The sequence below is a fragment of the Zalophus californianus genome, chromosome 4 (assembly GCF_009762305.2).
Source record: "Zalophus californianus isolate mZalCal1 chromosome 4, mZalCal1.pri.v2, whole genome shotgun sequence".
Classification (NCBI taxonomy): domain Eukaryota; kingdom Metazoa; phylum Chordata; class Mammalia; order Carnivora; family Otariidae; genus Zalophus; species Zalophus californianus.
This window is the reverse complement of record NC_045598.1, coordinates 43,054,952-43,076,889: the sequence shown is the minus strand read 5'-3', so window position 1 is coordinate 43,076,889 and position 21,938 is coordinate 43,054,952. Positions and strand designations below refer to the sequence as shown.

Here is a 21,938-nt window from a genome sequence, read left to right as displayed (position 1 = left end):
GCCTGTAAAATGGGGACAATGATAGTGTCCCTTATTATCTGTGCTCCATAGTACATTAGCCAACATCACTACTGTTATTAAATGGAGGCCCAGAGAGGCTGAGTAACTAGCCAAGGTCACTGCCAGTAGGGAGTTGTGGCTGGAGCCCAGGCCTCAAGTTCCAGAGCCTTTCCCACTGCTGCTCAGGTTGCTGTGGTGGAGGAGCTGGGTCCGGCAGCCTGTGGCCTGGGAGGGCAGCTCGCCTGCCCGGACTCCTGAACCAGGACTTGGGGTATTCCCTTCCCCTTCCCCAGACTTCCCGGGAGCATTAATGGGAAAGCTCGGTAGGCAGGATTAACCTAATAGGGAGTCTTTCCATGGAGGTCAATTAAAGGATTTGGGTAAATGCAAAAAGTGGAAACAGCTTGGGAAGGCTTCCCCCACCCCTCCCTCCTACCTTCCCTCTCCCTCCCTCCCCTCCTTCTCCCTCCTTTACCCTCCTCGACTCCCTCCCTTCTTCTGCCCCCTGTTGTCTCAGAAGGGATCTGGGGGTGGTGCTGACCCATGGGACTGAGCAGAGCCCTTTTTTTCCTTATCTGGCTGGACACCTGGTGGCAGGCGACCTGAGAAGTAGTGAGAGCAGATTGGATTTTTTTATGCTTAACATTTCTTTCTGGGACCTCTAAGTAGCTTAACTGCTTTATAGGAGTAGCGATTGACAAAGCAGAGGAGGGAAGATGCCAACCCCCCTCCACCTGGCATAATGGAAAAGCTTGCTTTTGGAAACACTGACTTCCTCTCTATGGAAGAGCCTTTATTGACCATCACCTGCCATTTCCTGGGAGATGGCACATCTGACTTCCGTCCACTTGCAGTGGTTTGGGAATGATCTGAGGGGTTCTGGGGAATCTGGCTTTGGAGTTGGCTAGCTTGGATTTACCCTCTGGTTTTGCCACTTGCCAGCTGGGTACGGTGGGCAGGTTGCTTTCTCCCCCTGAGCTCAGTGTCCTCATATGATAAATAGTTGCCATAACAGATGTGGAGGTCTGGACTAGGGCCGACACCACGTTAGAATCTGCCAGATCTTCCCAGGAGGCACCACAGGGCCTAGGAAAAGCCCTAAGAAGCCCAAAAACCTCCTTGGCTTCTTGCCCAGTATCCTGTTAGGTGTGTGTCGGCAGCGGGTGTGAGTTCAAGCTCACCCTGCTCATTTTCCCTCCCCTGGCCTCTCTTTACTCATCTGCAGAATGGGGAGGAGAATCCCTTTCCTGTCTTATAGGAGGGAGTGCTTATGAAAGCACTTGAAAAACTGCAGACCATCCAGGTAACAGTGTGGATACTCCACTAGTCTCGTGGAAGGTTACGGAGAGCTTTGCCTCCTTGGAACTCAGAGTTCTCTGCAGTGGGTATCCTCTTTCATTGTCAGGCAGTGCTGGGAGTGGAGGTGATTTGCTCAAGATGTGGGGGCTACCAGGTCCCACAGAGCCGGGAGCTAACGTGAGATCTGTCCCCCTGCAGGCCAGGCCTGCTCTGCCCCCACCCCGATGCCCGCTGTCAGAGAGACCTTGGACTCCGGGAGCTGGCTCCCTGTGTCCTAAATGAACTCTCCTCTCTTCTTACCTCCTGCTCCTTCTTCACCACGGTTCATCTGCTCACCCAGATTTAGGGTGATGTGGCTCAGGGGTGCAAGATGGGGAGCCCATTGAATTAAAAGCTCTGTGAATGAACAAGTGAATGACCTTGCTACTAACTTTGTGTGTCCATGGGCAAGTTATGTTTCCTCTCCGTGCCTTGATTTCTCCATCAGCAAGACAGGATTGGGAATACGTACTTTATTCCTGCCACAAATTTGTTACAACAGGGCAAAAGCAGTGCTGACACTGAGCAGGTGGGACCTGGTTCAAAGGGCTGTTAGGCAAGGTGCTGTAATGAGCACAGGGGATCCTGGGAGAATACCCCATGTTCTGCAGCCTCGGCCGTGAGCAAATGTTTCTTCCAAGTGAGAAGGGTTTTTAAAGGCCACGTACGGTCTTAAATGCACAAGTGGGACTGAGGGAGAGGGTTTTGTTTCTTTAGTGGGTAACACTGATTCTCAGAACAAGTTAAACAAATCCCCCCTTATTGAAGAATGTTGCTTGGGGCTAGGCTTGATTAAAATCGGAAAATCTAAGAGGCTTAAACGTGTGTGGTTTGGGTTGTGGAGGGATCTGGAGTGCTTTGCCCTGCCCTGCGTCTCCCTGGCCATCATTATAGAGTCATGAGGCCACGGAGGGCCTGTGGCGGTGATTGGCCCATCCAGCACCCCATTTTATCAGCAGGGAGCTGGAAAGCCTTCCTGGCTCTAACTGCCTTGGGCCGGGAGGTTTGTGTCGAGGGCTGCGCGGGGCCCAGCTTGCTCTGTGGATTCTTCGGGACAAGGGTTGTCCTGGTACTCTCAGAAACCCCATGCCCTGCTCCCACCTACGCAGGGGAAGGACGACTCCGGCTTTTGAGCAGCTCTGGATGCCACGGCCCGTGCCAGGGGCCCCTGTATATGTTTTCTCCTGTCCCATCTCTGTCTTGTTTCCTTCTCTATAAAATGTGGGTAATAATAGTGTCTGTTTCCTGGGCAACGGTGAAGGTAAAGTGAATTAATACATAGAAAAGAGCTTAGAACATTGCCAGGCACAGGGTAAATGCACAGTAAATAGTAGCTTCCATGTGGAACCTGCCAGGAAGGGAGATGAGAGACTTGATGCCACAATGCTTCCTAGGCAGCAGGAGCATCCCTGGAAGGAGATAAGCTGTGGTCACTTTCCCCTATAAGCCCGGTGGGCAGGCGAGGCTTCTGAGGACGGGATCCTGAGGCTTGTGGGAGGGTTTTAGCAGACTAGTTAGTGCCGAGTCTTTGCTTAGAGTTTTGTGATCATGCAGAGAATGTGGCCGGAATCTTCTGTGGCTCAGGTCTCAAGATAGATTGTCCCTTGCTGACATAGTTGTTCCTCATTAATTGGGCAGGGTCAAGTTTCAGAGCAGACTGCAAAGTGGCAGTAACCCCAGCTCTGGAGAGCATCCCCAGCCTCACACCCCTGCTACCTGGGGATGCCATCAGGGGTGCCCTGGTCCTGGGCAGTGAGTGTGACTGAGGGTGAGAAGGAAGCTCTGACCCACAGCCAGCGGCTCAGGGCCGGCCACCTGATTCTCCGCTAGTCCTTCCCCAGTCAGGAGGCCCTGTCCTCCTCCCCCACAGGCCACAGATCTGTGCTCCCCACACTTTGGCAAGGGGGCAGCTGTAAGGGGAAGGCTCCCTTGTGGGAGCTGACATTTATGGTACATTTATCCTGTGCCTGGTGCTACTCTAAGTGCTTTCTTTATATTAACCCACTTAATCTTCGCCATAACGCTTTGAAGTAGGTACCAATATGATCCCCATTTTACAGGTGAGGAAAGAGCCTTGGTATCCTCCTGGGGAGGGGGAGGTGCACCGATCTTGGAGCCAGGACCGGACTTCTAGCTCGAGCCCCAGCAGCAGCAGCATCCTCTCCTCCTCCTCCTCCTTCTGCTGCTTTTTTTTTTTTTTGTAGTCACATGTGTCACCAAAGTTATTACGCTATTATTGACTATATTCCGTATGCTGTGCTTTTCATCCCCATAACTTACTTATTTCATACCTGGAAGTTTGTACTCTTAATCTCCTTCACATATTTCTCCCATCCTTCCCACCTCCTCCCCGTGGCAACCACCAGTGTGTTCTCTGTAGTTTTGAGAATGCTTCTGTTTTTTTGTTTGTTTGTTCTGTTGCTTAGGTTCCAAATAAGAGCGAAATCATGCAGTATTGGTCTTTCTCCGTGTGACTTGGTCACTTAGCATAATATCCTGTGGGTCCCTCCATGTTGTTGGGAATGGCAGGATCTCATTCTTTTTTTTTTTTTTTGTGGCTGAGTAATATTCCCTTGTAGGTATATACCACATCTTCTTTGTCCATTCACCGATGGGTGGACACTTGCGTTGCTTCCATAGTTTGGCTGTGATAAGTAATGCTGCAAAGAACATAGAAGTGCATGATATCTTTTTAGATTAGTGTTTTCATTTCTTCAGGTAAATACCCACGAGTGGAAATGCTGGATCATATGGTATTTCTGCTTTTAACTTTTTGAGGAAACTCCATACTGTTTTCTATAAGGACTGTACCAATTCACATTCCCACCAACAGTGCATGAGGTTTCCCTTTCTTCCACACCCTCATCTGCACTTATTTCTTGTCTTTCTGATAGTAGCCGTTCTGACAGGTAGAAGGTGATATCTCATTGTGGTTTTGATCTACATTTCCCTGTTGACTGGTGATGTTGAGCTTTTTTCACGTGTCTGTGAACCATCTATATGTCTTCGGCAAAATGTCTTTTCAGGTCCTTTGCCCATTTTTAATCCAATTATTTGGTGGGGTTTTTTTTTTTTGGAGTTGAGTTGTATTCTTTATATGTTTTGGATTTTAATCCTTTGTCATCTATATCATTTGCAAATGATATATAAAGGCAACCATTTAGTAGGTTGCCTTTTTGTCTTGTTGATGGTTTCCTTCACTGTGCAAAAGCTTTTTATTTTGGTGTCGTTCCAGTCGTTTATTTTTGTGTTTGTTTCCCTTGCCTGAGGAGACAGATCCAGAAAAGTATTGCTAAGGCTGATGTATAAGAGATTACTGCCTCTTTTCTCTTTTAGGAGTTTTATTATGATTTCAGGTCTCACATTTAGGTCTCTTTAATCCATTTTGAGTTGATTTTTGTGTATGGTATAAGAAAACAGCCCAGTTTCATTGTTTTGCATGTAGCTGTCCAGTTTTCCCAACACCATTTGTTTTGTTTTGTCTTGTTTTGTTTTTAGAGAGAGAGAGAAAGAAAGAGTGTGCATGTGCCGGGGGAGGGGTGGGGTGAGAGTGGCGGAAGAGGGGCAGAGGCAGAGGGGGAGAGAGAATCTTAAGCAGGCTCCACACCCAGTGTAGAGCCCCATGTGGGGCTTGATCCCACAACCCTGAGATCATGACCTGAGCCGAAATCAAGAGTCAGACACTTAACTGACTGATCCACCCAGGAGTCCCCCCAACATCATTTATTGAAGACACTCTCTTTTTCTTATTGCATACTCTTGCCTCCTTTGTCGAAGATTAATTGATCATATAACTGTGAGTTTATTTCTGGTCTCTGTGTTCTGTTCCATTGATCTCTGTGCCTAGTACCATACGGTTTTGATTACTACAACTTTGTAATATATCTTGAAATCTGGAATTAAGATACCTCCAGCTTTGTTATTTCTCAAGACTGTTTTGGCTTTTCCGGGTCTTTTGTGATTCTGTACAAATTTTAGGATTATTTGTTTTAGTTCTGTGAAAAATGCCATTGGTATTTTGATAATGTATTGAATCTATAGGTTGCTTTGGGTAGTATGGTAGTATGGACATTTAAAAATATTAAGTCTTCTAATCCATCAGCATGGAGTATCTTTCCATTTATTTGGGTCATCTTCAATTTCTTTCATCAGTGTCTTATAGTTTTCAAAATACAGGTCTTTTACCTCTTTGGTTAAGTTCATTCCTGGGTATTTTATTCCTTTCTATGGAAATCTAAGTGGGATTATTTTCTTAATTTCTCTTTCTGCTAGTTTTCCTTGCCCTGCCCCCATCTTGCCCCTGGAGTGAATGGAAGGGTCTACTCAGTGAAGGAGAGCAGAAAAGGGTTGGAAGTAGAAGTCGACTACATGAGCAAATAAATGCAGGGAGGGAGAAATAACATGAAGGCTGTCTGCCTGCCTCCTGTAAACATTTATTAAATGCCTACTGTTTGCTGGGCATTGTTCCAGGGGCTGGGGCACTGGGCCGACTGTGGAGGAGCCTGGGCTTTCTGATAGCAGTATTGCTAACGGTGGTACAATCCTTTAGTTTTCAAACAAAGTGTGTTCCCAGCATTGTCTTTTTTTTTTAACTTGAGAGGCAGAAGATCCTGGTGGTTAAAAGCCAGGGCTCTGGAGCCAGGCTCTTAGGTTTGAATCCCTATTCCACCGCTTACCAGCTTAGGCAATCTTTCTTTCTTTCTTCCCTTTCTTTCTTTCTCTCTCTTTTTCTTTCTTTCTTTCTTTCTTTCTTTCTTTCTTTCTTTCTTTCTTTCTTTCTTTCTTTCTTTCTTTCTTTCTTTCTTTCTTTCTTTCTTTCTCTTTCTTTCTTTCTTTCTTTCTTTCTCTCTCTTTTTCTTTCTTTCTTTCTTTCTTTTTCTTTCTTTCTTCTTTCTTTCGATTTTATTTTATTTGACAGAGAGAGAGAGGGAACACAAGCAGGGGGAGTGAGAGAGGGAGGAGCAGATTCCCTGCTGAGCAGGGAGCCCAATGCAGGGCTCGATCCCAGGACGCTGGGGTTGTGACCTGAGCCGAAGGCAGACACTTAATGACTGAGCCACCCAGGCACCCCAACTTCTTTCTAGGTCTCAGTTTCTGCATCTGTAAAGTGGGGATAAAAATAAGGTTTAGAATAGTACCTGGCACATCATGAGCACTCTTAGTAAGTATTCCTTTGGGCAGGAGAAGAGAGTGTGGGGCAGGAGGGAGATGAGGTGGAGCACGCTCTGGGAGGCTCTGAATCCCAAAGTTCTTCTTTAAGGGAGAAGAGGACTATCCCTGAGTCAGGAGTTTAAAACCCTGCCCAAACCACAGCGAGTTGCCACGGCACACCCACTAGGATGGCTATAATCAAAAAGACAGACAATAACAAGTGTTGGTGAGGATGTGAAAAAACTGGAAGCCTCCTACACTGTTGGTGAGACTATGAAATGGTGCAGCTGCTGTCAGTTTCTCGGAAGGTTAAACATAGAGTTACCACATGACCCATCAATTTCGCTCCTAGCTATATACCTAAGAGATTTGAAGGCGTACATCTATGCAAAGCTTGTACACAAGTGTTAAGAGTAATATTAGTTGTCATACTCAAAGTGTATCAACCCAGATGTCCATCAGCTGATGAATGGATAAACAAAATGGAATTTATCCATGCAGTGGAATGTTGTGTAGCCACAAAAAGGGGTGAACTACTGATAACATGTTACAACATGAGAACCTGGAGAACTGTTGTGCTCAGTGAAAGAAGCTAGATGCGAAGGGCCACATATCACATGATTCCCTTTATATGGAATGCCCCGAGTAGGCAAATGTACGGAGACAGAAAGTAGATTAGTGGTTGCCAGGGGCTGTGAGGGGGGCGGGGAGGGAGGGAAAACAGAGAGTGACCGGGTAACAGGTACGCAGTTTGAGTCTGATGAAAATGTCTGGAAAATTAGGTCATGGTGATGGGGGTACAACTCTGTGAGTATACTAAAATCCATTAAGTAACATTTTAAATGGGCAAGTCTTGTGGTATATGAATTCCACCTTTATTTATTTATTTATTTTTTTAAAAGATTTTATTTATTTATTTGAGAGAGAGAGAGTGAGAGATAGAGAGCGCAAGAAGGAAGAGGGTCAGAGGGAGAAGCAGACTCCCTGCTAAGCAGGGAGCCCGATGCAGGACTCGATCCTGGGACTCCAGGATCATGACCTGAGCTGAAGGCAGTTGCTTAACCAAGAGCCACCCAGCCGCCCTCCACCTTGATTTAAGAAAAACAAATAAGAAAACCAGAAGCCCTGCTGATCTGACCCCCCCCCCCCACCTCCCCTGGGGACACGCATCTCACCCTGCACTCCAGGCAGTGATACCTGGTACAGCCAGATCTGTGCTCATGTGGTTCTCCTTACTGCTCCTCCTTGCTGGCTGTCCGGGGCCAAGAAGTAAACACTTCATAGATAGCACGGGAGGAAACCCTGAGCTTTGGAGTCTCTGTTTCCTTACCTGAAAGTAAAGAGTCTCCTCTGAGTCTCTGTTTCCTTACCTGAAAACATGGCGCAGGACCATTGGGAGGGGAAATCAGGGCAGGCAGCAGCCCGGGATGGGTATCAAGAGCAGGAGCATCTGAGTACTCCATTGTTCATTAGTTCCACCAGGCCAGATACTTTGTGCACTGTAAGTATTCCAGAATGTTTGGGGTCGTGTAGGACAATGGTGGGGCCGAGGCCCCGGTTGAGCAGGTAGCTGGGCTTGGCTATCACCTGGTAGAGGCAGCCCAGCTCAGAGTCCCTTCTCTGGGTCAGGGAGGCCTGGGATGCTCTTCTTCCAGCCGAGTGACTTTTTGCAGCTCACTCAACTTCTCCGTGCTTCAGTGTCCTCTTTGTGGACACAGGTTGTGGTAGGCATTCTATGAACTGTACTGGCTCCCCCACCCCCACCGTCTCCCAGTTCATGTGTTGAAGCCCCACTCCCCAGTGTGATGGTATTTGGAGATGGGGCCTCCTCTAAATTAGGTTTAGGTGAGGTCATGAGGCTAGGGGTCCTTATGATGGGATTAGTGCCCTCATAAGAAGAGACACCAGAGAGCTCTCTCTTTTTTCTCTCTCTCCACCATGTGAGGACACATCAAGAAGGTGGCCATCTCTGCAAGCCAGGAGGAGAGTTCTTACCAGAAGCCAACCGGGTGTCACCCTGATCTTGGACTTGCAGCCTCCAGAACTGTGAGAAATAAATGTCTGTTGTTGAAGCCAGCCAGCCTATGGTGCTTTGTTGCGGCAGCCTGGGCAGACTGAGACAAGCCATTAACAAGAACGGTGGATATAAAATGCAGAGCACAATGTTTAGCATGTAGTAAGTACCCCTGCTCTTTTTAATAGGCAGCTCCATTTAGATCTGTGATGGTCATTCGTAGCTGTGGGACCTTGGGCGAGTCCCTTGCTTCTCTGAGCTGTTTTCTCCTCCATAGAATGAGGTCAAGGTGCTGCCCACGCAGGGCTGTGGCAAGGCTCAGATCAGATAATCTAGGTCGAGGGGCTTGTAAACTGTGCAGTGGCATGCCTGTGGAAGGGGCTTGGTGTTTATGGAGTAGGGACGGTGGGAAAGCCCGGCAGGGCCGTGTGGGAGGACATGTGAGCAGCGGTCATGGCAGCAGGTCTGAAGGACGCTCCTGGCTGGCAGGCTCTCCACATGGGCCTTTGAGGAAGGTACCGTTTGCAGGAGCATCTGTCCATCCGTACCCAGGTGGCAGCACTGAATCGAGGTCCCTGGGCTTGGCCCCACAGGTGGGTGTTCTGAGCAGGGAGCCAGGTGGAGGGGAAGCGGGGCCGGTGCCCAGAGGCAGCCGTGCCTGCTCAGGATGTGGGAGGGGGAGGACAGCCTACAGACAGCTCGTGACCGTGCCACTCGGCGTCGTCAGAACCTCAGTGAGGGAGAACCTTGGGCTACAGAGAAACCTCACAGGCTGTGGCCAAAAGCTGCCTTTGGGGAGACGAATAGACCTAGAAGCACTAGCCGAGTTGGCTCCTGTTTCCTGTTCTGTGACATCAGGGACTCGGAAGTCTTTGGGTGGAAAAGCGCCGTCTGGAGCTCCTTCCGCGTCACCCTCTGGAGCGCGTCCCAAGGGGCCGTTGGCAGTCACATTTATCTTCAGAGCCGTGGGCTGAGTTGTCCCCCAGCTCAGACATCCCAAACTGGAGGGACGGGGAGGGGTGTGTTCCCAGGAACGTTTATGGGATTTTCTGGTTGGTTCTTTAACGGAGGTCCTGTTTGTTTGCTGTCTGGTCTGGGCTGATGGGGTGGGTAGGGTGGGGAGTCCTCGGAATGTTGGCCTGGGCAGCACAGAAGGCCTCTCTGGGGCAGAGGAGGGCAGACGTCAGAAAACAGAGACAGGGAGGTTTTCAAACTTAAAGGGTAAGGTTGCTGGAATAACTGGGCTGGCCCCACCCCGTAGATCCTTGTATTTCAGAGAGGCGCTGGCTGTCGTTCTTAGAACCACTGGCTCTGCGCCCAGTTCTACCTCGGACGGGCTCTGTGACCTCAGCAAGTCTCTTAACCACTCTGTGCCCCCATTCTCTGGTCTGTGAAATAACACTAGTAGCACCTCCCTCCTAGGTGGGTTGTTAGGATGAAGTGAGGCGATGTATACAAAAGCTTTTAGAGCAGTGTCTGGCACAGAATTGGTGCTAAGTAAGTGTGAGCCGGACTGTGCCAGAGGCCTGAGGACGGGTAGGTCCTTCCAGCAGAGCTGTCTCTCCTTCTTCCGAGTTCCTGTTCAGTTCAGCTCCACCAGTGCTCACTGAGCCCGCAGTGGGGCCACGCCCTCCACGGAGAGGGGGACCCATTCTCTGAGCCTGGCGTCCCGGGAGCGCTCATAGCCCCGACAGGGGGAGGCTCAGGGACAGACAGTGCCCCCCCCAAGAGGAGGCAGGGATCAGGGAGGTGCCCGTGGATTGTGTTTTGAAGGATGACTAGGGGTTCCTTGGTGGGGAGCAACTGCATGTGTAAGGTGACTAGATTAGGAAGCAGTGGAGAACCAGGTGGCGAGGCTGGTGACTGGCTCACAAGCTGAGGTAGGGGAGCCACGGAAGGGTGTCAGACGTTGTCTTTCCACTTACTTTCCTTAGAGAGCCAGCCATTGCGTCATTCTTGGGGTCAGATGCTCTGTGACTGTCTCCGCCGCTGCCTGGTTAGTGCCCAGAGGGTCCTTGTCCTGCCTCCCGCCAGCTCCCTTCCCTAGTCTTGACGGAAGTAGGCTCAGTAATTACCGAGGCATTCGTGAGCTCACCCAGCACATCTGGGGGCACCTCCTGTAAAATCCTGATGGCCGTGCTAGGCACAGTCAGGGGGGCAGGCATGGTGTACAAAGACGCACTTGTGGCAATAACCATGTCAGAGGCGTTCTGTTCCTCATCTAAGGTGGCTCTTCCACGAGGCTGTCACCCAAGGTCCAAAGGGGAAGATCTTCACGAGACAGTGCCCCAGGAGTTCCACGAGCAGATGGCCTGTTCCAGCTGGGGGCATCGGGCAAGGCCGGGGGTGGGCCTTGGAGCGTTGGTGGGGAGGGGATGCCAGGCAGCACTGTCAGCGTGGGCAGAGGCTCCGGGAGCGGGCAGGGAGGGTAGAGGGTATGTGTGAAGAGCAGCCATGAGCTCTGCTTGGCTGGAGCGAAGGGTCTGTGGCAGGAACAGAGAGAAATATATTAGCTTCGAGGGTCTTGCATGCCAGGCCAAGTGAGAGGCAGGGGCCAGAGGGAGAGGGGAGTTTTGTTTTCCTGTAGACACAGGGAGCCATGGAGAGCATTTAGCTGTGCTCTGGTTCCCTTATTTGTTACATAGTATGGTTCTTTGGAGAAGGGGAAAGAAGGAGTGAATTAATTGATCAGTCCTTAAGATGGGGATGGGTAGTAGATCCTGTGTTTGCAGAAAGGTAGCTTGTTATGCAACCGTTACAAAAATCCTCAGAAATTTCTGCCTTAATGAAGGAGGCAGTTTTTCTCCCATAGATTCTTGAAAACTTGGGTCTCAAGCAGGGAATAGCAACACATAATTTATTTCTCCTGGTGCTTGATCTGAGATCCCATGGGAAAGAACAGGAAGGAATTAGTGAGCTCTATATTACAATTTAATTGCTTGAAGGAAAAATATTATTTTTTATTGTTAGCCATTAGCTGCTTCTAGTTTTATTAAACTCAACCCTGTGCGGAGCACAGCATTAGCCACTGGAGCTCTCCGGCGCCCCGAGGGAAGGAAAACGTTCAGAATGGTCCCACCTTGTAAAGCAGGGGGTTACTGCTGGGATCTGAGTGGCCTGTGATTCTTGGATTTCTGTCATCTCTATACTTGGAGAGCAGCATTCTGATGGCGGATTCGGTCCCCATTCTGTCCCCTGGCACTGAGGACAGAGGCCGCAGTGGGCCGAGGAAAGGTCCCTGGCCAGTGCCTGGGTCAGGCCTGAGTCTCTCCTAAGAAGTGTGAACTTGGCTGTATTGTTCTGGTTCTATAGGTGGGGTTTCTAGGGGCAGTTGCCAGGGCTAAATAGAATAAAACCGAATACCCTGGTATTCAGTAAGTGCTTGATAAATGCCAGTGAATGGGTCCCAGGACAGAACGCTTCTCCTGGTCATTGCCCTTCTTTTGTTCTGGCTCTAGGCCCCAAGCTCTGGCCTACTGGAACCCTGCTCAGCAGGCCTGCCCCACTGCACTCCCAGTGCGCTAGGTGGGGGGAGAGGCCCCAGCTCAGCCCGACTCTCTGCCGTGTGGCCAGCTTGGTGCTGGCCAGATGTCAGCCCCTGAGAGAGCCACATCTTACTCACGTCTGGGCTCTCAGAGAGCTCCCAGCAGGGTGGACGAAGACAGACGAGTGAACAGTGATGGTGTGGAATGGCTAGCGTGGGGCCTCGTCCTGCCTGGGAGGCTTCTGATGCGTGGGGGGGGGGGGGCGGGGGGGGAAGTGCTGAGGGAGCAGGAAGAATGAGCTCATTTTCAGGGGGCTGCCTTCATTCCCTGTCACACACCTCCTGGTTGGAAGGTCTCTGCTCGTCCAGCCCTGCGGGGTCTCTTTTTGATCTCTACTTCCTCCCTCACTCTGTTCTTCACTCTTCACCTACAGCTTGTGCTTTGCACACATCTTCTTGGTGGACTTGCACCACCACCTTGGAGCCATGACTTTGGCTGCCCTCTGCATCAGAGCTGATGCCTGCACATTTCCTGCTTATCGAGTAGCCCTATGGCCTAGGATTTTTCGCGACTGCCTCAATTTATTATGATAGAATTTATTTCCCATAAGGCAGATAAGGAAGGCAGAAAGGGCCCCTCCAGACCAAGGTCAGCTAGCTTGTAGAAAGGGAGTCCAGAGTTCTGAGCTTGGACCTGCGTCCATGGGGGTGCATGGGGGCGGGAAGACAGTGGCCACGGTCTGCACACCTACCGTGGGCCGTGTGCTATGCTGTCTCTCCTAGTTGCCCCTCTCCCCCAGCACCCAGCTGCACTTACCCCGAAAGCACACACTCCCTCTGTCTCTATGCTTTTCCCCACTTTCTTCTCTCTGCCTAGAGTGCCCTCACCTCTCCTGTATTTGGCTAACTCCTGCTGGTCTTTGAAGACTCATTTTAGGACCGCCCTAAAAGGCCTGCCCTGACTCCCAGGCTGGGTTAGAGCCGCTCCTTGGGCCCTCACAGTCCTCTGAGCATCCCTCCCCACAACACTGACCACCTGTGTGGTGGTCATCTCTTCACTGTCCTGTCTCCCCCACCAGGCAGTAGACCGTGAGGTCCGGGATTGTGTTTATTCTTCTGTGTCCTCAGTGTTCCCCATCAGGCTTGGCTCAATTTGATTAGTAACGATAGAGCCCCCTATATTGTCTTTTCTGAAGCATATTCACATCCGTTGTTACTTTGAGCCTCCCAGCTGTCAGAGTTTGGTAAGGCCATGGTGGTAAGGTAAGGAGACTGAGGCTCAGGAATTCACTCCGTGACTGAGCTCCAAGTCCAGAGCTTACTGGGCTGTCTCCCCCTGCCTGCGCCAGTGTGCTGTAGATGGTGCCTGCTTGTGATGCCTACACCCTTGGCGACCCTGAGGCCAGGACTGCTTGTAATCAGATTGCCTTCCTCCCCACTGAGCTCCTGCTGCTGAGAGAATGGAAATTTGCATCAGTGGGGGGGGGGGTGGTGAGAGGCTGGGGTGGGGGGTGGCTCTGGCTGGGGTGCTGGCAGACCTGGACGGGGTTGGGAGGGGGCTGGGTGAACACACCAGGACCAGGCTTAGTGGTTGTGCCCTCTGGCGCCGGGGGCTGCCGAAAACCATCCCATGTGGGTAGCCAGATGCCTACCCCACATGGCTGAGTGTCCTGAAGGTTTGGGATGGTCAGTAGCAGCAGGGAGATGGATCAGACTACTCTGGCCTTTGAGGTTAAGCTGGCCAGGGTGGTGGCTTCCGGGGATGAACTGCTCCCAGGGAGACCTGGGTTCAAGTTCTGCCTGATCAGTATGCTGCTGAGTTGACACAGGGGGCCATGTTAGTCACTTATCTTCTCTGTGCCTCAGTTTTCTCCCCCGTGAAAGGGGGAGTATGGCATTCTCAGAGGGGCCTGTACAGGGATTGCATTATTAAACAGTGTCTGAAACATACCGAGTACCACAGTTACTTCCTTCTCTGGGAAATGGAGATGGGCGCTACACTGCTTGTCTCCTTGGGTTGATGTGAGGTCTGGATGAAGCTATATGCACACTGTAAAGCGCTGTACAATTGTTTTTTCTCAGAAAGGAGGTAGACGTGGAGGAGAGAGCCTGGCTGTTGAGCTGCTTCCTTGGGAGGCTAGGCCACCTTTCTGGGGAGGCTAGGCCATGGGGAGCCACCCAAGGGGGCCAGCCTGACGAATGGACCAGTCCAGCAAAGACTGAGCATCTTCAGCCAGAGGGCAGGCAGGCAGGAGGTGGGTTCCAGAAATACTGCAGGATCTATCATGGTGGCAGTGCCAGTCCAGAGAACCAGGCCTGAAGGGGGCCTCAGGCCAGTGTGTGGTTTCGGTGCAGTGCAGAGAAAGAAGGCAGAGCTGGGGCGGCCTGGATTTCTCCCAACTTCTCTTCCCAGCCCTTTCCTCACCACAAGCCCTAACTCTAAATCAGGGACAATGGTAGCACCCGCCTTGCAGGTCATTGTGAGGGTTAACATAACTCTGAGATAATGTAAGAAGTATGTGTAAAGTATACAGTAAGTGCTCAATAATTGTTAGATATTTTTATTGTTATTGTTACATTCTTCATATCACTACACCATTCTTTCCACATACATCCCAAGTCATTGGATACGTCTTGCTGTTTTCTGGTTGCACAGAGTACTTTTATCATTTAGGCGATGGGGAGCCATGGAGGGTTCTTGAGCAAGGGTATGGCATGGAACTCAGTTCTGAGATGACTAATCTGGCAATGGGTTTAAGCCTCATTGTGAGGTTTGGTTAGTTCAAAAAGGGGCTTTCTTGTTTTCCGGTATTTTTTAAAAATGACTTCTCAAATCCTCTTTAGTTGGTGGGTAAAGAGAGGCTGGATGAGAAGGAAAAGAAAGGTTGTGTTCAGAAAAAATGAGGCAAGTGCAGGGGGGTAAGAGACTTAGAACTGAGATAGGGGGAAGTGCAGAGTGGGCTGTGGACCAGGCCTGGGGGTGCCAGACAGTGGGCTGCAGACCAGGCCTGGGGGTGTCCACCCACCCAGGATAGGCTGTGTGTGTGGAAAGAGATCCCCCCCACCCCGTCAGTCGCATACGTGTGGGACTGGAGAATAATCATAATTTAAGTGATCTCTTTGCCTGCAGGGATGCAGACATCAGGTGGGTCTGGTTTGCTGTGGAGTTGGTAATGCTGGTGGGTGGAGGAGGGAGGTTGGGATTGACTGTGAAAGGGGTACAGAGGCCGCTTAGAGAAACTGGAGTTCAATAAGGTAAGCTGTCCAGAGTTGCAGGACCATTTCTTAGCAGATCCGGAGCTCAGCCAGTGTAGGATTTGGTGCTGGTGGAGTGGCTGGAGGGAGTGGCCAGTGGAACAGGGGGGAGACAGGAAGGAAGGGGGAACTGGAGAGGCAGGGAGTTCAGGGAGGAGACGGGGGTGTGGGCAAGTAAGGCACCCACCCAGCTCCTCTGATCCTGTGTGCCTTTGGGACCCCAGGCCCAGGGGTCTTCCCAGGCTTCATACCTAGTGATTCTGACTCATGGAATCCTGGGCGGGCCCAGAAATCTGCATTTTAAACAGATTTAAAGGCAAAGTAAGAGGCTCTGAGGGGTACTGATGTAGGTCCACCTCCGGTTCCCGCAGTGGGTAGCGGGGATGATGTGGCAGGCTGCAGGTGGTGGTAAGGGCTGGGCCTGGGCACGGGGGACTCCCTGTGGAGGGACTGAGGGAGGGGTGGGCCTAGCCTAGGGGGGTGGGAGTGAATTTTTGGAAGGCTTTGCTTAAAAGCTGGTTGCAAGAGATGGCCAACTGGAAGGCATATGGGGATCCACGAACTGGGTGGGGACTGGAGAGGGATTGTCCAGGGAATCGGACTGGAGGTCAGAAGCAGGCGTCCACAGCTAGGGAGACAAAGAAGGACCAGAGCAGATGTGACGATGGTGTGGATGCTGAGGGCATGGTGGCCTTGCCCACAGAGGGAAGGCCAAAGTCAGGGCAGGACCAGTGGCCGCCCTGAGTGCCTCACTCTGGGTTCCTTAAAACCCTCCCAGATCTTCCAGCTGGCAGCTGGTTGGGTCCCCCAGCCTGGGTGGGGATGAGTGTCCTCTTCTGTGGGGTGAGTGGTCCCAGCCAGTGGCAAGGACTGCAGATCAGGAAGCTCATATTACAGGTGGGGAGAGATGCTGAGGCTCTCCATTCATTCATCCAGTTGTTTGCCCATCAAATATGAATTAAGGGCCAGGCTCTGAATAGGGTGCTTTCACATGCTCCCTTCCTTTTTGAGAGGCAGCGGTGTCTGGTGATTAGGAAAAACATCGCCCTGGAGCCTGAGTGTGCTTCATCCCTGCTCCTTCACCTGCTGGCTGGGCAACCTGGGGAAGGGTACTTAATCTTTGTGTTTCATGGGCCTCATCTGTAAAAAGAGGGACATACCTGCACCCACCTCCAGGATTAAATGCTTAAATACATGCGAGGTGGCTAGAGTAGCCCCTGGCTTTTCTTCTCGCTCCGGCCACACCCCTGGGCAGTCCACGCACTGTCGCCAGTATGTGTTCCTGCCGATGCCAGTCCCTCTCCCAAAATGCCTTTCCTCCCATCTTTGCCTTCTGAGGCTCAATTCAAATGTGCCGCCTTCTGACTCTCATTTTCTTAGCTGAGAAAAGGGGTTAATTGTTCCTGCCCTGCATGTCTCACTGGGCCACAGAGGGAGAAGAGACAGCCTTAGTGTGCCGAATGGTGCCCGGCAACGTATGCAGCTCTGTGCTCTCGGACTTGTTTCAGGATGGAGGAATTGGGATTGAGAAGCTCTTACTGCGTTAAAGGCTCTTTCCTCCACCTGGGGGCTTGGCAGGTCAGTTCAGGCCGGAGCCCCTTTGTTTGGTCCTGGGGGGAGACCCTGCTGTGTCCCACATGAGACGGGCTGAAGTTGTCCCAGCTGTGCCGTGCAGCCCAGACCTTCCCAGGGCCCAGGACCTTCCTCATCATGGTGCTGATAGGGGGACTGGAGTCTAGGGGTGGGGTGGCAGGAGCGTAGACACAGCCCGTCTCCGCCTGTGGCCCTGAGGATGCTCCACAATGGTGCTGAGCAGGCATCGTCATTATAGTGTGAGGTTCAGGCCTCGGCTGGACCTGTCACTGTTTGGTTCCTGCGCTCTGCTCCTTCTGACCTGCACTGGATTGGGGGCAGGGGGACTCAGAGATAAAATCAGGTCTAAGCCTGTCTTGAGGGGCTCACGGCTGAGGAGTCAGGCAGCTGGGTATGAGATAATGACCACACAGAGTCACTCAGGGTCAGGAGTGCAGAGGGAGCACAGGGCCCAAGGGAGCTTCATTCCTGAGTAGATGGGCTGCCTGAAGATCCAGAACCTTCCTTCTTCCTCCCCTCCCTCCCTCCTGCTGATGTCTGCAGTGCCCTGGCAGGGCCTGCCTCTGATGGGCACTCCCTCTACCCCCTCGCCTTGAGGTGGAGACCCGACCTGGCACGCAGAGCCTGCCTGGGCCACTCAGCCACGTCCGTCTTGCTACCTTTACTCTGGCCACACTGAACCACATGCTCCTTCCTCTGCTTTTCCCTCTGCCTGGGCTGCCCTTCTTGATGTTTTTGCCTGTGTCCTACCTGCTTTGCACAATTCAGCTCAGATGTCACCCCTGTGAGGCCTTCCCGGAGACTGTCTTCGCTCTCGGGGGCTGTGGCCTGCCGTGCTCCACCCCCTTCCTTTTCTCTGTGTTTGTCTTTCTCCTGTCTGTTGAATGCAGTCTGTGACTTTGGGCTGGTCTCAGCCTCCCCTGTCCCGCAGGGGTGGTGTCTATGGAGACCATGGAATAACCTGAGAGGAAGCATTTCAGTTTTCACAAAGGACTATTAAAAGCAGAAGTGGTGTTACCATTTTTAAAATGACGATGGCTGTGTTTTGTGCCCCCATCGATGCCTGGTGTAGAGTGGGCCTCTGAGCTGGGGCATGTGGCTAGTGCAAGGTCTTCCCAGCTCCTGGGCCTCCCAAGTGTCTGCCAGCAGGTGCCTGTGCCCCTAGAGTTCTCAAGGTACTTGCCAAATGAGTTCACCGTTCAGTGAAAACTTGAAGACTTCCCAAGTGATCACACTGACTTAGTCATTTAGCAGATTTTTCTTTAGCACCTACTGTGGTTCGTGACACTTTATAGGTGCTGTGGGCCAGCCCTTGGGGAGCTGATGGTCTAGTGGGGCAAGCGTCAGACAAGGGAGGAAGCGCACACTGTGGCAGCTCAGGGAAGAAAGGCATCCTCCTCTGTAGGGGTAAACCAGGGAAAACTTCCTGGAATGGGGGCCTTTGCTTTGGGCCTTAACGGATGGAAGGGCTTTAGTGGTGGCCATGGGAGGGAGAGCAGAAGTGGTGGGAAAGGCAGGCACGGAGGTGTGGGGGAGGCCTGGGGGATAGCACCGCAGTCCCTAGCGCTCAGCTCACTGGCTTCAGCCGGAGCTTGCCCGTCTGCATGAGGAAGGAAGGAGACCCTCCCCTCCCACCTCTTCCCTCTTCCCCACCTTTCCCTTGCTCAGTGCTCAGAGCACATGTTGTAGGGACTAGTCAAAATAGAGACTCAGACAGATTTATCCCCGTGAGCCCATGGTCGCATTCCTGGGCACAGAAGGGGCGGCGGGCCCTTGGAGATGTTTGCAGAGAAAACAGAGCCTAATGAGAGTCTGACGAGGTGCTCGCCACGAACCAGGGACTGAGCAGGCCTCGCCTGCCACACACAGGGCTGAGCTGGCCATGCAGGAAACCCTGCTTATCTGGCCCCCAGTGGGGCAGCCCCCAGGGAGGGCGGTGAGGCTGGGGTCCCATAGGCTTGACATTGCTGTGTGGCCCCAGGCTGTCTTGTTTACCTGTGTGACTGCTCCTCACCTGAGAAGGCTACCTGGGCTCCCCCAAGTCAGAGTGAGAGTTCGATTCCGGGGCGGGGGGAGCAGCTGCCCCCGAGCCTACACCTGGAAGCCTGCACAGGTGGGGGCAGTTATCGCCATCACCTTGGTAATATGGGGCTGCCAACCCCCGTTAACTGGATCCCCCGTTAGTCAGAGTTCCTGCCTCACTATCCTCACCATGGAGGGGGAGGTGGCTGGAAAGTGTAGGAAAGACCCCTGGGCTGGGTGGTGGGAGACAGGGACTTTGGTCCAGGGCTGACCCATCTTTTGTTGAGCAAATTTTGTGGATTGAGGAAGAGAATAAGCAAACCCTGCTCTCTGGCTGGGTGACTTTGAGGATGTTCCTTGGCCTTTCATCCAGGTAAGGGTAACAGGGATATAACAGTATCCACCATGAGGCGTTATCATGGGGCTTAAACTTAGTGCTTCAGAATTGGCTAAAAGCTGAGTTAGATGGTTGGACCAGGTGGTCATTATGGCCTCACAGTTTTCTTGGAATGGCTGGGAAGAACTAATTTGCAAAAGAACCCCTTGGGAAGCCTTCAGGAGATCCTTATTTTTTTCTTCTTTCCTGTCACCCCTCGCCCAATACCATGTCTGAGAGACCCAGGCAGGCAGCACCCTGAAGGGTGTGAAAGGTGATGGGAGTTGGGCTTGCTTCCCTCCCAGTGTCTGCACCAGAGGTGAGTGGTCCCCTTCCAAGTCTGGTTCTCCTGCCTGGTTCTGGGTCCAGCTTCCGCCTCCCCCTGCTCATCTGCCCTCCAGCCTGTGGAAATCTTCCCTTAACTCTGGTAAAGCTGGCTTCCAGCCCAGGCTCTGCCCCTCCTAGACTGTGTGACCTCAGCAAAGTCACGTGGTCTCTCTCAGCCTCTGTTCTCCCAGCGCAAATCTTGGCATTGGGATAGTTCTCAGAACTCCCTCCACACAGCTCTGGAATCCTCTGCATATTGAGGCAAGGGAAGGTCTCAGACCTGTCAGTAGGCTCAGTCAGGTGGCAGACTCAGTGATGCTGTAGGATGTGGTGTGACCTCCCGAGCATGGTGGACAAGGCCCTTCCTGATCTGGTCCTAATAAACTTGCTTCTCCACCCTTGCTCCCTTTAGGCCACGCTCAGCTTTTTTCATCCTCTGGACACACCATGTGTTCTCATGCTTCTGTGCCTTTGGACGGTTGCTGTTTCCTTGGCTGGAGAGCTCTCATTTATTTCTCAAAACTCAGCTCAGATATCCCCTCTTTGAATTCTTCCATCTCCTGCAAGCAGAGTCCGTTCTCCTGACTAAATGCAAGCACCATTTACCCTGTGTTCTAGTTTTTTGGCCCTGTTCTCTGGTTCTCCGGATAGACTTTGAGCTTTGCAAAGAGAAGGAGAAGGCCTGATTCACCAGTGCCTTTAGTGCCCAGCTCAAGGTCTGGCACAGACCAAGTGAGGACCGCTTTCCTCTGCTCGTGAGGGGTTTTGTCTCCTGCTCTTCTTTTCCTCCTTGGAGGGAGAGACAGTGCTATGGGTGAGAACAAAGCAGTGTCCTCTGTCAGAGAGGCATCAAAGCTGATGGGAAGTGGAATGGGGCTGAGGCAGAGAGGGGACAATTGTGCTTTGTGGAACTGAAAGGTAGGAAGGGGCCGTTATCTGACCAAGCCAGTGTGTTGTCTCCATAGTGGGCTGCAGGGGAATCTCCAGCCAGCCAGCCAGCCAGCCGTCCATTTAGCGAGCATTTAGTGAGCACCAGCTGCATGTCAAGCCCTGTCTAGTCCCCAGGGAAGCAGTGGCAAATAAAAGAGACAGTGCCTGAAGGGGCTCACGGTCTGGTGGGAGAGATGGAGGAAACAGTGCCCATGGGTAGGACTGAGACACTGGAGGGAGGCCCTCAGGACTGTGGGAGCTGAGGGGCCAGCCCAGCGGCATGAGCTTTACAGAGGTGTGAGCTTGTTAAAGGGTCCGGCAGAGGGGAGGGTGTGTTTCTCCCAGAACCTGTGGATGAGAGTTGGCCTGTCCACAGTGGTGATGGAGGGATCCCGGGTCAGGCCGGAGGGGTCGGGGAGCAGCTCCTGAGGCCAGATGGTCGGGGACCGCCTTGGCTCTGATCAGATGTGGACTGGAGCTGAGAGGAGCCCAGTGGCCAGGGCCGAAGCTGGCAGGGAGGGGAGGCGATGAGTTGGGGCCACTATTTGAGACTGGGTGACCGACTGCATGGGGGTGGGGGAGACAGTCATGGGCAAGTAGGGAAGTGACAGTTGTCTTAGGAAATAACTTGTTGGAAGAGAAGGGAAAAACACAAAGAACTCAGCAGGGATCTCTGCAACTCAGGGTAATTTTGGCTTCGGAGAGCTAGCCCTGCTAATCAGATTGTAAAAATCAGGTACCGGGGTTTTTGCAGAAAATGAAGCCGATCAAAGCCAGGGTCGATTAGGCTCTGATTAAACATTGCCGAGGAGGGGCAGACTCATTACCGAGGAATGTACACAGGCCGGCAGCACTGAAGGGAGATAATAATAGCTCGCACCCGGCTGCTCAGACACCACGGCGCTCTGGGGACGCGGTGCTCCACGGCGGGGTGGCCACAAGGAATGGCATGTCTGCGGGCTCCGGCGGGAATGAAGGTGGCAGGGGGCGCATGTGGAAGTCTGGTCCCCCTGTCTGTGGCCTCCCTGGATGGGGACTGCTCCTGCCAGCTGGGCATTGGCAGAGGTCGGCCAGAGCGTGCACCCTCCTGTTTTCCACCTTTGCACGCTTGCTCATGCCGTTCCTGCTGTGTTGAGAGCCTCCTTCACCCTTTTCTATCTGAACCTTTCCCTCCAAGACCTCCTCCAGGAAGCCTTCCCTGACCCTTAGCCTGGGTCAGGTGTCTCCCCAGGGTCCCCACAGCTTCTGTCATTCTGGGTTGTCATCATCTGTTTCTGTGTGTCTCCCAACCGCCTGCTTACTGTGAGTCCCTTGGTGGCCGTGTGCTTCTCCATGACCTGTGTGTCCGACTCAGGGCCAGACGCAGAGCAGGTGTGTGTTCACGGATCTGGGCAGAGCCAAGTCCCTGAAACCACAGGGAAAGAGCAAAGCAGGGTCCAGCACTGCTT

The 21,938-nt window shown here is 52.2% G+C and overlaps 1 protein-coding gene across 1 annotated transcript in view; it reads left to right on the top strand.

The window, feature by feature from the left end:
- The window catches only part of GLIS1 (GLIS family zinc finger 1), a 225,268-nt gene that overhangs the window by 28,655 nt on the left and 174,675 nt on the right, over nucleotides 1-21,938 (top strand).